The sequence below is a fragment of the Sylvia atricapilla genome, chromosome 3 (assembly GCF_009819655.1).
Source record: "Sylvia atricapilla isolate bSylAtr1 chromosome 3, bSylAtr1.pri, whole genome shotgun sequence".
Classification (NCBI taxonomy): Eukaryota; Metazoa; Chordata; class Aves; order Passeriformes; family Sylviidae; genus Sylvia; species Sylvia atricapilla.
In genome coordinates this window covers 93,567,157-93,581,887 of record NC_089142.1, presented here as the reverse complement: position 1 = coordinate 93,581,887, position 14,731 = coordinate 93,567,157, and the positions used below count along the sequence as shown (strand labels likewise).

The 14,731-nt window shown below is 38.2% G+C and overlaps 1 protein-coding gene and 1 long non-coding RNA gene across 20 annotated transcripts in view; both read left to right on the top strand.

Moving 5' to 3' along the window:
* LOC136359514 (uncharacterized) overlaps window positions 1-11,865 on the top strand; it is a 32,589-nt gene extending 20,724 nt beyond the window's left edge. The window contains exon 2 of the long non-coding RNA XR_010743292.1: window positions 11,746-11,865. This is a non-coding gene — a long non-coding RNA (uncharacterized lncRNA). The remainder of the gene's footprint in view (window positions 1-11,745) is intronic.
* ESRRG (estrogen related receptor gamma) overlaps window positions 1-14,731 on the top strand; it is a 392,895-nt gene that overhangs the window by 198,582 nt on the left and 179,582 nt on the right. The window lies entirely within an intron of this gene.

Sequence of the window (14,731 nt, the reverse complement as noted above, 5' to 3'; positions counted from 1 at the left end):
AATCAGGCTGCTGGGGTCAAATTTAGAGAGTTTTATTCATGGCTTTGCCACTGGCCCACTCTGTGACCTTGAGCAAGTTGCACATTACTGTATCTCAGTTTACCTATAGGTAAACTAATATTGACTTCCCTTGAGGGGATATCATGAGGCTTAATTAAGCATCTGCAGAGATCTGCGAGATAGAGGACTAAGAGCTGCTGTAGATATTCAAATGACGATGACGATGATGATGATGATTTGTGCCCAATTGCACCACTTCCCACAGACCCACCACCATAGCTGCTGCTGCGGGGATTAGTTGTCAGGTGAACTATGAATCCATCAATTCATCCATCATTACCCCTCTTGTAGGCTGAGCCCAGCTGGCTGGCTTTGCTTATTAGTAGCTTTTAATAAATCAAATCATATTTGCTCTTTTAATTGTATCTTAAAGGGTAGCATGGCTCTTCGCTTTTAAATTAAAAACAGTGTGACAATGTAGACATTAGAAGCTGTGCTGCTGCTCTTGACACTGCTCTCAAACTGTTGATGTAAAACTATCTTGGAAATATATGTTGAAGGTACCTCGTAAATTCTGGCAGAGGACTTTCTCTGGATGTTGAATGCCTCTTTTGCTAAGTTTGGGCACCCTGGTTTGTAAACCCTCTCAGAGCATTGTCCCAGATATCACAATTTTAAAATTATAATCTAGACATCCACAGGAATTCAGGGTGAAAATAGTTGAGGATTGATGCTTGTTGACAGTGACAGCCATGCCCATTTGGGGTTGGGAAAAAAAAAAAAAAAGGCCCAAATTATGTAAGAGCAGATTAATGAATTATTCAAGGTATACTTTATTGGGATTTTAATTTTTAAATTACAGTGGCCAAAAATGCAATGGGAACAACAAGTTTACGTATTTTATTTTTAATCTAGGGCCAAACCTGTACCTTAGAAATCTTATTAGAAAGGAGTATATCCACTAAAATATTGATAACATAATTTCCTTTAAATTTCTAAGTCATATGGAAAGCAAAGGGCCTACATGGAAATCGCTACTCCTAAGAAATTCTGACACATTGAAATCAGTGTATGTAGCCCAGCTGCCTGCTTTGGCCCATTACTAATTTAAAGTAAATTGAGCAACATTTCCTTTATTAACATAACCTGGATGCCAAGTCTTACAGGAATTCCTCACTAAGTACTGAAAAGGGTGAGGGTTTAAAAACAGCAGGAGTTTCCCATTGATTTCCGGCAAGCTTTTACCCAATGTCTTATTTCATTTTAGATCATCAGCCTTGGAGTTTTGGAATTTACCTTTCCATCATGTGCAAAACTTGGTTCAAGTGTGCCTAGTAGATAAAATCAGAAAGGGTCGTTTGCCCCTTTAGCTGTCCACACAAGCTTCACCCTCAAACTTGCCGGTTTCTAGAGGAATTGCATAATGATGATAATTCGTTCAAATGGCTAGCAGGAAAATCAACACAGCGTGCGCAGTCAATAATTTCTAACTTCTGAGAGCAGATCAAAGACGAGGGCAGCAGGGAGGAGGAGAAGCCTTATATAAAAGTGTAAAGGAAAAACTCTCAGTAACTGAGATAGCGCTTCGAGGAGATAACAGAATTCAAAAAGATTTATTAAAAAAACAAACAAAGTAGTTAACTGGAGAATTCAACTCCTGGAACATAAACTGAGCACACTAAATGGAGCAGTAAGCTGAAGCAATATCTTTTTGGACATATTGGTCCCATATTTGACCAGAAGGCCCCGTTTTACACCGTAAAAGTATGTGAAAAACACAGATTTGAAATCTTTGCAACCAAACACTAGTGATAGGAGTATGCACTGAAACTGGGCTTTCCAGCAGAGCATAGCACATGGTTCTGTGTCCTCAGGGCCAGGAAAAAATGGGAAAAACTCAGGGATGGGCAGGTGTGTTCACTAGTGGCTACTGGGCACATGTCCTGATGAGCATTGTGGAACAATGGTAATATATTGTGTTAGAGTCCCTGCTATGTTTGTGGTGGAGTGCATGGCTGAGCAGTGCAGATTTCTTTAGAAGTAGTAGGGTTTAGTATCTTTCTCACCTGGTTATTTAAATTAAAAAAACTCCTCCAGCAACAAAGGAAGAAGGGATGTTGCAAATAGCATAGCATCTCATGTGAAACAGTGATGTGTACAGAGCAGACGGACACACTCAGCGTCTTTGAAATCAGTCAGGATTGGGTATGGGCATGTGTCAGGAGGGTTCAAGAAACTGAAAATCAGAGAGAAAGTGTCCCCAAGAGTTTAAGGCAGGTATTGAGGTGGATTGGCAAAGGACAGCAGTGGGTTTGGCTGAAGACACTGTCAGGAGTGGATGAGGCAGAGCACTGAAGTCCATTTGAGTAATGGTAGTGTGTAGATGTGTAATGTGTAAATGTGTAAAATACACAAGCACAGGAAAGCACAAGGATACTTATAAGATACTTACAAGAAAGGACGCTGCAGTGAAAAAATTTAGGAGGAATTTTGTCACCGTGAAATAAACTACAAAGGTCAGGAATCAAAGCAAGAGAACAGCACAGGGATCATATTTTTGTCTCTATGTTAATGTTGGTTTTGTACTTCTCACCCCTCCAAAGACTAATCCATCATAAAAATGTATTAATAGTTGTCTGGAGACGTGTGGTTTTTGTGTCATCAGCCTAAATTTGAGGGGACTATTTTGTGTTAAAGTAGCTTGTCTTTCCTACTTGCAGAAAATTTTCCTTTTGCTCCCTCCCCAACCTCTTTGTTGCATTTTTTTTTTTTTTCCTAAACTTCAGCAGTTGTCTGAAGTGACTTTACTCCAGGATCCCACAGTTGGATAAAAAGAACAAAATACAGAAAGATAAGTTCTTAAAATCACTCTGGGCTTTCTTTAATGGTAATCATTAGCCCTGTTCTGAACTCTATTGACAAAATGCTGGAGTAGTCTTGAGAGCCGAGCAAGTGCTCTCTTAAAGGAAGAACTGGTTAATTAGAAGATCTAATGCAAGTGACCTAATTCTGCAGCTCAGCACTAACTTTTCCAGCACACAATAATGTGAAGATTGGAAATGATACGTATTGATTCCTTTAAGTCAACAAGTTGAAATCTTGAGTGGAAAGTTAATTTCTCCTTAGCTATTTAAAATCATCATCTTTACAGGCCACTACTAGGTAATTTTTGCTTGCAATTTGATCAGCAGCTTGGAACTCACGTATTAATATGTACAGGGAGGCACAGAGACACGGAGAAGGTATTTAATGGTCAAAGAATGAGGGCACCATGCCTTTATTCATGGGAGGCAGAGCTCGGTGTTACTAAACCATCTTGTAGCAAGCGCAAATGTTACTGGTTTGTTTGGGTTTTTTTTTTAATAAATAGAAATTTACTTTTGATCACTCAAACAGCTGTTGTTAAGGGTTGAAAGTTATTGCTAAGGGTATGTGAATGGTTTCACCATAAAGCAGAGCATACAAAATGTCACTGCATTTGGGATCCAAGTACTGCTCTTTTAAAGGCAGCAGTGTTTTCTGTCCCCTTCCCTCAGCTTTAAGTAGCAAGGGTGTGTAAAATGATTTTTCTGGATTCAGATGAATATTTTAGCCATAACTCAAGAGGATTCTTATAAATTACTCCTCACTAGGCTTTGTAAGATTTTTGTGTAACCTACCAGCATTGTTCTGGTTTCCTTTTTCTGTAAGTGAGATGCTGGTAAATTGTGATTCCTTACAACCTCTTGCTGTAGTATTTCAGCTGAATTTCAGGGACAGTTTTGTGTATCTTTAGAAAGGTGTGCTGCAAAGAAAGGTTTTCACATCCCACTTCAGATGTTCAGTTGGGGCGTGTGAATATCCTTCCGGAGGACCTCTCCTCCGTCCACTGATTGTGTTAGGATGTCTGCAGGATCTCTGAAACAAAGCTAATCCAGACTTCTGTGGTATGGCTCCAGAGGGCTTCCCTATCCATAACATACAGTGAGTGCAAAGTGTGTACATGTCCCTCTCTGGTGCCTGGAGAACTCATGCCCTTAACTTCACTGTGTATCCTGAAAAAGGCTTTTGAGGCACCGGGTCAAAGCAGTTTGTTTCTTGCAATAATTAAGAATGAAGATTTTGGGGTCTTTTCCAGAGAAATGTTGGGAATTTGTCTTTAGACCAGACTTGTTCTTCTTTCAGGCTGACTTAACAGTTCCATAGTGCAAAGACTGAGCTATGAAGATCATGGCCACGGAATAAACTGGTTGTCCTAAAAAAATATTCTTTTTCTACTTTTTTTTTTATTTCCATTTTTTTTTTATTAGAGTCTTTCATGCTGTTAAAGAAATTAAGTGAGCCTGTTTCAAAGAGATAATTTGTGGGGATCATATATATCAAAGAGAAGAGTTAGCTGAGAAAAGAAGCATTGAAAAAAGTCCTCAAAATAATCGGCAAAAACTGTTTTATATAGGTTTTTAGTAATGAAAAATTGCAGTTATATGAACACAATGTAACCAATGCTCAGTATTGCTATTTCACTAATACTTCATAAGTCAGATGTGACTATAACATAGTTTGAATCTTATCTGTGGCATAAGCTGGTGGTGCAATATGGGTTCAGGTTGTTCTATCTATTTGATCCATGAATTGCTGGCTGTAGTTTATCCTTGTTCTGTAATGCACAAATTAACAGCCTAGCTTTTTGACTGGAGCTGGAATAAGCTGGAGAACAGTGCACTGGCTTGTGATGAGAGATGGGACAAAACTCATATGCATGGATGCTCCTTCACTGGGAGAGATTCAGACTACTTTTATTTTCAAGAATTTCTGTCTGCTGAATTATAATAACAAAAGAAATTAAAGTAAAAATTGAGCATGCTGATTTCAGTAGAGTGTAGTCACTCACACAATATGGCAACATTTACCTCTAATCAGTTGTAATTCAGCTCCAGTTTGTAGTAACTGAATATGATTTCAGTTGATGGAGTTTTAGGCAGAGGGTTCAGTTCTGTAGAAATAATTCTTCCCTGTGTAATAAATTTTTCCCATCTAGTTGGTAGTTTCACAAGAGAAACTGGCAGGAGCATTCCTACAAATTCGCACCTTTGTAAGGCTTTATTTCCTTCCAGGCATGAGTCAAGCCATGTTCATAACTTAAGAAAGCCATTGCATATGTGGGGGTTCTTTTTTTGTTTGTTTGGTTGTTTTTTTCTTTTTTGTTGATGGTGGGTTTTTTGTTCTTGTTGGGCTTTTCTGTTTGTTTGTTTTTGTTTATTAATCTGTAAGAATGAACCCTGGGGAAATTGGCAGATGTAAAATTAGCCAAATCTAGACCAGAGACTGTAGAAAACTTCTAACGGACTTGATGCAGAGTGATACGTGAAATCCATTGAAGATAAATGCACAGTAATAACAACTGGGATGGAAAAGTTTTGCTACTTGTCTGCCTAAAAATTCTACTGTTAGCCTAACTATACTATAAAATAACTGTATGAACTCAGGAAAGCAGTCCAGCCATCAGTACCAGTGGATACTTGAAAACATCTGCTCACTGCACAGCTTCAGTCAAAAGACAGGTTTAGGTCCATGAGGAGAGAATAAAGAATAATATGGAAAATACAGTAATGCCATTATGTAAATGATGCTGGTTCATCAAGTGGGTGACACCATCTCAAATAGGATATTACAGATTTACCAGGAGCTCAGAGTGAGGCAAGAAGAATGATCAGGCACATGGGAAAACTCTCATATGAGGAGAGATTGAAAAGACTGGGATTGCTCCCTTCGAGAGGAGATGAATAAAAAAGAACATGATAAGACTCTAAAATTCATTATTTTGCATAGAGAAGGCAGTTTGGGAAGAGTTTTTCTCTCTTTCTTATGATACAAGAACAGGGGAACACTATAGAAAGATGACTGATAAATAGTAATTTTTCACCTGATGTGCAATTAGGTAATGGACTTCTTTGCTCTTGGAAGTTGCTAAGGGATTTAATGAGTTTTAGGAAAAGGTCTGGCAATTTATATGAATGAGAATATTCTGTGTTGTTATGATCTATTAAAAAAAGACTACGAAAAGGGATCTGAAATGATCTGCTTTAAGTTTGCACTCTAATTGCTAGGAGACATTGCAAGGACACTTTCCTGGGGGATGGGTTATCCCAGATCTGCCTAGTGCAGAGCTTTTTTTTTCATTTTCTGCTGACACATCACATTCTGCTTATAGTTCTAGATGAAACTAGATTTGAGCCCGTGTGGCAATTTCTGTGTTCCTGGTTGTTTCATTGTCAGACTATTTCATTGGCTGTTGATGCCAGCTCAAATTTACAGCCATATTATATTGTGGCATGAACTGTCCTTTTTGTTTGGAACTTCTTCAGCATTTACAAGACAGTAGGTCATGGTCTATGAGCACAGCTATAAGCACAGTGGTAGTACAAACAATGAATGGTAATTGTCTATGTGAACAGTTAGAAAGCATTCCCCAACTACAGGAATAAATTACTACTGGTATTAGCAGTTATTGCAGGTAGTAGCATCTTCTATGAAGTTGTTTATTATTGCAGTTGTCACATTTCCATCTCTGTGCAGCAAAGAGCTTGTGGCAGGAGAGAAAACATTTCCCCTTGAAATTAGCAAGGAAGACATTTCCCCTTAAAAACCAGTGTCCAACTCCACTTTGAGATCTTCACTCAAATAATGTTACTTCTGCCTAATCCCAAACTGGCAGAACTTCACACCACAAAACCCACTTTACAAATCTTGACTCAGCATTTGAGTTAGTCAAGGAAAATGGAGTACCTTTGGCCTTTGGAGACTTTCAGGGCCCTGTCCTTCCTGTGATACTTGTGTAGCAGTTGAGCACACTACTACAGAGTGCCCTAGAGAGAGTGCAGCCTGTGCAGTAGCTGCCCATTCACTGTTCCTCCAGTGACTGCTCAGTTGTTGAAAAGCAGCCTGTAGACTGCACGCACACACAACTCTGTGCACATACAATTTAGTGTCCATAGACCCTCAAATATATGTACCTGAATATATAATTAAGTGCATACACATCTTAAAACTTTTCAAAGGAGATGACCACCTCCTGCTGTTGGAAATTCTTCTGGGGAACTCAGCACACCAGCGTGCGGTCCCAAAAGGAAGTGCTGAAAACCTTGGCAATCCCACGAGGTTAATAAAGTTCACTGTTGCTTAAATTAGATCAGTGTAATTCACTGCATCTCTAGCGGAAATTAAATTTGTGCTTAAAGCTAAAGAGCAAGCTAGCCAGGTTCAGGAGCACATTTGGGATGCAAAATACATTAGACCTGTTGCAAGTTGGTTTTTGGTTGCAGTGCCTTGAAAGTATTTTCTGATATGAGAAGTTACTTGTGGTATTATGCATACCATTTGTGATCTGAACTCCTCGTATTTTTAGTATTTTATTTTTATTCTTTCAACTTTTCCTAGAAAAAAGGAGGAGAGCTGGAGAAATTTGTTCAGTCTGTTCAATCCTTATGGCAGACTAATGAGATACTAACCATCAAGCCGTCTCCTTTGTGCAGATATTTATCTGCATTGACAAGCCAGTTTGCTGCACTGCTTTGATTCTTATGAGTATACAAGAGAGAATCAAATGGGGTTGTTAAGACAGCCTGTAAGAAGCCATCAAACTTTCCATTTCTCTGACATAAACCCGTGTTTTTGTTGTTTTCTGCAAACTGTGTATGAGGTTTCTGCTGCGTTCTGAAATGGATGTTCAGAACGACCGAGGGATTATTGGTTTTCCCCCTCCCTTGGAAATGACTATGTGGAGCTTTCCATAGATACTTAGCGTGGAAGAGCAGCTGTGGTTTCTCATCAGACATCATTCTTAAAAATATAAAAACGTTACGGGTTCTAAGTATGGGCAGATTTTTTTTGTTAGGGTGCTACTCCCTAGTAGATTGCACTAGGAAGCTGGAGATGAAGCTACTGTATGCAGACAAATCCATATTGTTGCTGTCTGCATGCTTGCTGTGAAACTGCTCTACAGCTATACAGTTTGAAAGCAGGATCTCATGAAAGTAAAATCAGCATAAAAGTCAGGTTTAGACTTCTATATTCATATTTATGAATTTGAAAAACCTCCGCCATGATCTTATCTGGAGCTGTGGTAGCAGTTGACAACAAATGTGCCCTTGAGAAAACTGTGTGCAGTAATGCAATGGAATCGTGAATATTCCTTCCTAGTACTAGTTGCTTGCATTGATGTTGTTATTAATAACAACAGTGATAATTATTTTTAGAAGCTTGGGTGCCACAGAGAGTTTCTGCTGGCCTGCAACTATTGCTCAGCTAACTGGCTTTTGTGTTTCTAATAACTATTGTGTGATGGGTTTACCTTTATTCTCTGTTAATGATGCGGGGTGGCTCTCTTCTCCCAGACTGTTGGGTTTATGGGCTGATGAAAATTCAAGGGAATTAAATTTGTTCTTCTGAGGTACTCGGCTTATTTTACTGCTGCTGTACAAGCCACGTTAGTTTGTATTAATTTCTCCAACACCGAATCCCCAGTTTTCCCCCTTAGGTTTTTCTATAGATTCATGACCATTCTAAATAAAATTCAGTCTTTTTTAATAAACTAGAAGTAAGATTTCCTCTTGTCCTATTTCATTATCAAGATAAAGAAGCTCAGGTTTTTTGCAATGACAAATAATCTGTTCAGGCTTTTGAGGTGGTCAGGTAGAGATGCCTTGGAGCATGCTGTGATGTTTGACAAGATTAGGTAAAAGAATTAGGTTTTTTTATTTTCTCAGACAGAAATCTCTACTGTTACCTGAAAAATGTCTTAATAGAATACCTGACACAGAAGGCTCTAACTGAGGACTAACCGGCTGAACATGCCACAAAGAAGATAGTCCATATGAAGTGTAAATATAGCAGTGTAAAAATAAGAAAGGATGATAAATCTCATTTTGATTCAACCTGTATGTATAAAATTTTAGTATTATTTAAAAGACTCAACATTTAGATTTATGAGATGAGTCCTCCAGTCTTTGGATAGAAACCCGTTAAATTCAGGGCCTGAAGACTGGACAATTTAGAATACGTCAAGACTAAGCAGAGAGTTTTGGGGGTATTATAGAGACAAGGTAGGATTTGTGAAGAAGGAACATTTCTATAATACTTATAGCAGTATTTCTTATACTAATAACTGGGGCTCCTAGTTGATTATAAAACCTTCTTTCCTATGGGAATTTCATTAATTGAAGGTGTTCAACTGATTAAGTAAACTGCCCAGAGTGCCAATTAAAAGGGTAGACTTAAATTTTCCATATTTACAGTACTTGGAAATCAAAGCCAGCCTGATCTTTATGGCAACCCCTGTTACAAAGTCCAAGTTGTTTAAAGGGCTTGTATCTCATTGTTTAAATAGCTTTTTGATAAGTAAAAATATAATTGTGTTGATGACTGCGTTGAGATTTGCCTATCAGGATGGGTTTTCAGGGCTGTAGTCCTGAGTGTTTCTTTTTGCTTTGTACCCATATTATTAATAAATGAAGCACACAGCTCTTTGAACTTCCAACAGGCACAAATGCCCATGTGTCTGTAAGCCTGAGGTCACCTGTTCATGCCTGTGTGTGGCATTTTGGTCTGGGTCTGTATTTCTTTTTCAGTGGAAGTGATTGCTGAATGGACCATTTGATCAAGGGTTTTCAAATTAGATTTCTGTAATTCAGATGTAATTAAAGAATCTGGTCAGGCAGAGAGGAAGTTGTACAAGTGGAGGGGGGAAAAAGGACAGAGGAATGAAATGAGCGAAGTAGGGGGAATTAATATGTGGATAAGATCATAAGAAAAGTAACTGAGAGGAGGAAGAGAGAAACTGAGAAAATGAAGATGAGAGAAACTGGGAGGTGATTATTTGCAGAGATTATTTTATTTGAAGAGTTACTAATCCCGGTGCTCTGAGTCGTTTCTTGTTTGACAGCATAGTGACATTTTTGTTGAGAAGGAAGAACATGGCCTAAGTTTTCCAGGATGGATGCAAGGATTTGTTTTGTTATCCAAATACAAATAAATCTGAAGCTTATGAGGATCAAGGAATATTTTATGTTGCTTCTGCTGGGAATTGCCCTTTGGTTCTTTGTAGTTCCCGCCTGAACATGGTCTTCACGGATATCTTTGATTGCTGAGAGGGGAGCAACAGCATCACCCTGCTCTTGCCTGCTCAGGTTTTGCTACCAGCTTCAGCAGAAGGTGTGCTGCCCTCCTTTTATACCTGCTGGGGAAGATGGACCAGTCTGTGGTGGGAAAGGGAGCTGACAGGTGTGTGGGTTACTCTGTGTGACAGTGTTTGACATGCTAAAAACAAGAGAATAGACCTTGTTTCAGATTGGGCTCTAAATAAATTATGACTTTGGGATCAGGCCTGCAGGATCTGCAGAGAGTTGTTGGTTGAGTTTACTCTTGCTGAAACGTATTTTGTCTGACCTGCATTGGCCCTTGAAAGTGGGAAGTCTGTGCTTGATAATTATGACTTCATTTTCACTGGCTCTTTCAATAACTGGACTTTAAAACTGGGTACAATTTCTTGATTACAAAGTAGAAAATATTAACCTAATACACTGATGCATTAGGAGGGGTGCCTTCAAACAGTGGCCTCTGCTTTTTTTACAATCTGTAAAATGTGGGGCACACCTGTATCATGGTGAACATAAAGTACCACTGCACCAGGACTCACTCCACTTGGTTTGTTTGCTTATGGGGCAATATAAGACACACACTGCAACATATTTCTGTGAAAATATGACTCATATAATCAGGAAATATTGAGCACTATGGAGCATTTAGTATTTGTCTTTGAATTGCTATAGACCTGAATACTTCTGATGCTCAGAAATAAATCTAATGAAGAGAAAAAGAAAAATGCTGGGATCAATGTTGATGGCTGTTACTAAGAGTAAATAAAAGTACAAGCATTCATTCAACTATTTCTAATAAACCAAAGATATTCTATCAGCCACTTAGTTATGAACCTGCTTATTTCTCTTTGATAAAAGTACTTTTTTTTAAAGGGATCCATTAATTTAGAGATTAGGCTTTGTAACTCCACAGAATTACAAACATCTTTGCCCATAATTTTGGTGCAGAGAGCTGTTGGGGGTTATTTTTATTTCTTAGTGCTTTAACAATTGTTCTTCAGAAGAATGTTACTTGGGATTCGAGATTATTTTTGAACATAAGCGAGGACGTATACCTGCCAACATTTCTCCTCTTTGAAGAGAGATGTGTAGGAAAGACATAAAGACATTTCTGCCTTGCACTGGAGAGCTTTCTGGAAAGGTGACAGGCTGGAAACACAGCAGTTAATTTTTCTCCAAAAAAAAAGGGAGTATTTGGAATTGACTGGCTTGCATGTGATGTTGCTTTTTTCATCCGTCCCTCTCACTTTTTTTTTTTTCTTTTTAATTTTCTTTGTGGCCTCTCCCAACCCTGACCCCCCCCAGAACACAAGATGGCTCTGTGGGATAATAAGCCTGGCCAGTTTGGGATCTGAACACAATCTTACTCACTCTCATGTTGTTTGGCACTTGAACAGGAGTGACAGGCTTTGGTTCCTTTATCAAATAACTCAGTGTATCTATTTTTGTAAGCCGTGTCATTGGCTGAAAAATGCAGGTCCCTCTACAATTATGGGGCATGACCGGGAGCAACAGAGGCAGACGGGCTTCTCTTGGACTCCTACCAGTTAATTGAAATTCTACTCCAGCCAGTTGAGATGGGAAGTGATATGAAGATGTGGAAAAACCTGAGTTGAATTGATTTTCCTTCTCTCTCTTTCCCCCACCTTTTTTTTTTTTTTTTTTTTTTTTTTTTTTTTTTTTTTTTTTTTTTTTTTTTTTTTTTTTTTTTTTTTTTTATGAGAAAAGAAAAAGACAATTATTTGTGTTTATTAAGGGAGCTTAATGCAAGTCCTGAGAGACAGGCCACGAAAGAGTGGGGGCTCATATGTATTGCTGGTTTTGGTTCCTTTTGCATTTTCTAAATGAAGAGAGAGAAAAAAATGTATACTTTCAGCATGTTGACAACTATCTGTAGCTTAGTGTGCTAAATATAACCAGGGAATATCTATATAAACTATATAACCATTAGTATTGTGGCATTATAGAAGATGTTTTTGGTATACCTGCCCACCAATGTTTGCCTGACATGACTTTTGCTTACCTTTAAGAATTTTTAGAGGTAAGCACCAATTCTGCTTAGTTTAAATTCTTTCTTGGTGAACAAATGATCAGGATTCTTTTGCTGTTGAGGCTTTTGTCCTTGGGGCTTAGGGCATGATACATTGGTAACAGTAAGGCCAAAAAATTGCTTCAGGCTTACCTTGAGCAGCAAAACTTTTTTTCCATTTGCCCCCATCATGCAAGCACTTGCCATAGGAGATGTCTGTCCTCTTACTCAGCCCCAGTCACTTGGATTGCCTTTTGGCCAAAAGAAACTTTTTTTTTCTTACTTTGCAAGGACACATGTATGCATTTGTCTCAAATTCAGGACTTTGTCATTCCTGCCAGACTTGACAGATTTAAGAGAAGCAAGAAGAGAGTTAAAATCTATTATATACAAGATTGTTAGAGATACTACCTCTTTTCACAAATACCCATGTAAACACATTGTAATTTTCCACAGTATGCAAGCTGCCAAAGTATGCCCACCCTTGTGTATCAGATAAGGGTGTGGTAGCACTAGGAAGCATATGGGATATATTTAATTTTTTTCATGAAGGAACATGATAAAAGGCATTTGGCAGAAGCTTTGTGAAATTTTCTTCAGCACTAGGATTGATTATTGGTATCTTTTTGTGTTGTTGAGTTCTACTGGCTGCTGCTGCTATAGACTTGAACCCGTGAAGGGATGGCAACCTTTGCTTCTACAAACACTAATGAAAGTTTAAGGTGATTAATACTCTTTGACTTCAGCCTTTGTATAAAACCCTCAGTTGTTATAAACACATGTGCCATTATAGACTTAATCCAGAATGAATGATTTTCCAGCACAATTAGGTAAATCTCCAAGTTATCAGTTCACCTGGCTGATTAAGCTCATTGAAATACCCTTGTGCACTAACTTGGAAATAGTTTGACTTTGCTAATATTGAAAAAATAAGCATGAAATGGTATAAGCAATAAATAAATATGCCTTAGGCTTTGGGCACAATTTAAGGAGGAAAAATCTTTGGGAAAAAGCTGGAAGCATGATATTAACTGGGTTTGGTTTGATATTTGGACAAAGAAATCACTGCTCTGAGCTGAGCAGAGAGATAAGCGCCTTGACTTGCAATAGATTAAGAGCCCTGCATTGGTTAGAACAAACCATGTCTGAGACTCTCCCCAAGTGCCGCCACGTTTAGATTTAAGATTAACTGCAGCAGAATGGTGGAGCGGCTGTTTGTTTTATGAAACAATCACTAATGACATTAAACAGACGGTGCCCCTTCCAACACGATTGTTCATTTGCGATAAACTGAGAGAAGCCCACAAGAGATTGGAAAAGAAAACTCTTAAGTGCTTCATTTTCAGGCTCTTACAATGTCCTATTGGAGGTGACAATTAGTGAAAGAGAAGAAGAATCTGGCTCCTAATGCATTTAGAAATTTTCTTTTTTTTTTTTTTTTTTTTTTTTTTTTTTCTTTTTGGAGGGGAGGGGACTGACGACAACAAAACGAATAATTTGTAAATATTGGCTTTATCTTTATACCAAGGAGCTGTGTGTTAATAATATAATGACAAGGTTTTCTATCCAGATTTTTTCTAATTCTCTCCCTCCCCTTGCTTCTGTCAGTGTGAAGCCCACACTAAGCATTAACTGTATTAAAAAGAGTGTTATCTATTAGTTCAATTAGACATCAGACATTTACTTTCCAATGTATTTGAAGACTGATTTGATTTGGGTCCAATAATTTAAAAATAAGAGAGCAGAGCTGTGTACAGAGCTGTGTACAGATATCTGTAGCTCTGAAGTCTTAATTGCAAATTCAGATAAGGATTAGAAGGGGCTGTATCTCTGTAGACCAAAGGTATTTGCTAATACCTGAGATATAAAAGTGGTTAAATTCAATATTTACTAATTTAGGATTTCCACTTTGGATTTTGATTAAGCTTTTTGGGTTGAAAACCCCACGTTATTAAGCTGTGATGAGGGAAAAAGCAACTCTTTCATAAGCCTCACTTTAACGCTTTATTTCAAATATTTTTTTGGACCTTCTAAAAGCTGCTGCAGTGCTTCATTTAGAGAGAAAAAAACCCCCAAAACAGCAAAACAAACAAAAACATTGTCCAAGGCTTGTCGTAGCATTAAGCTTTTGTTTTGTACACAAAGAAATATATTAATAAAAAGTGGTTTTAAATGCTTATTACCGAGATGGTTTGTTTTGAAACACAGGCTTTTTCACAGCAGTTTTTACACTTCATTGTGTACTATGAAAGACATGCTAAGTAGAGGTTGTCAGGTTCCCATCTGAAGTAGACTACTGCTGGGGAATGGAGCCATTTATGATGCCACTCAAGCAGGACTAATCTAGACTAGATCTCTTATAAATAACCAGCCAACAAAAATACCAAATCATTCTCTCTTTCTGATTGAAGCCAGCAGAATTGCTGTTTTAAAGAGCAGGAGATGCTCCTTATGAAGACATATTGCAAGAATTACTGAATCCCCTGAATGTAGTTGCCCAGCAAACCTCAGCCTTCTGGAGGAATCAAGACATCAGTTTCATGTAGACAAGATTTTTGAGAGTTGAGCT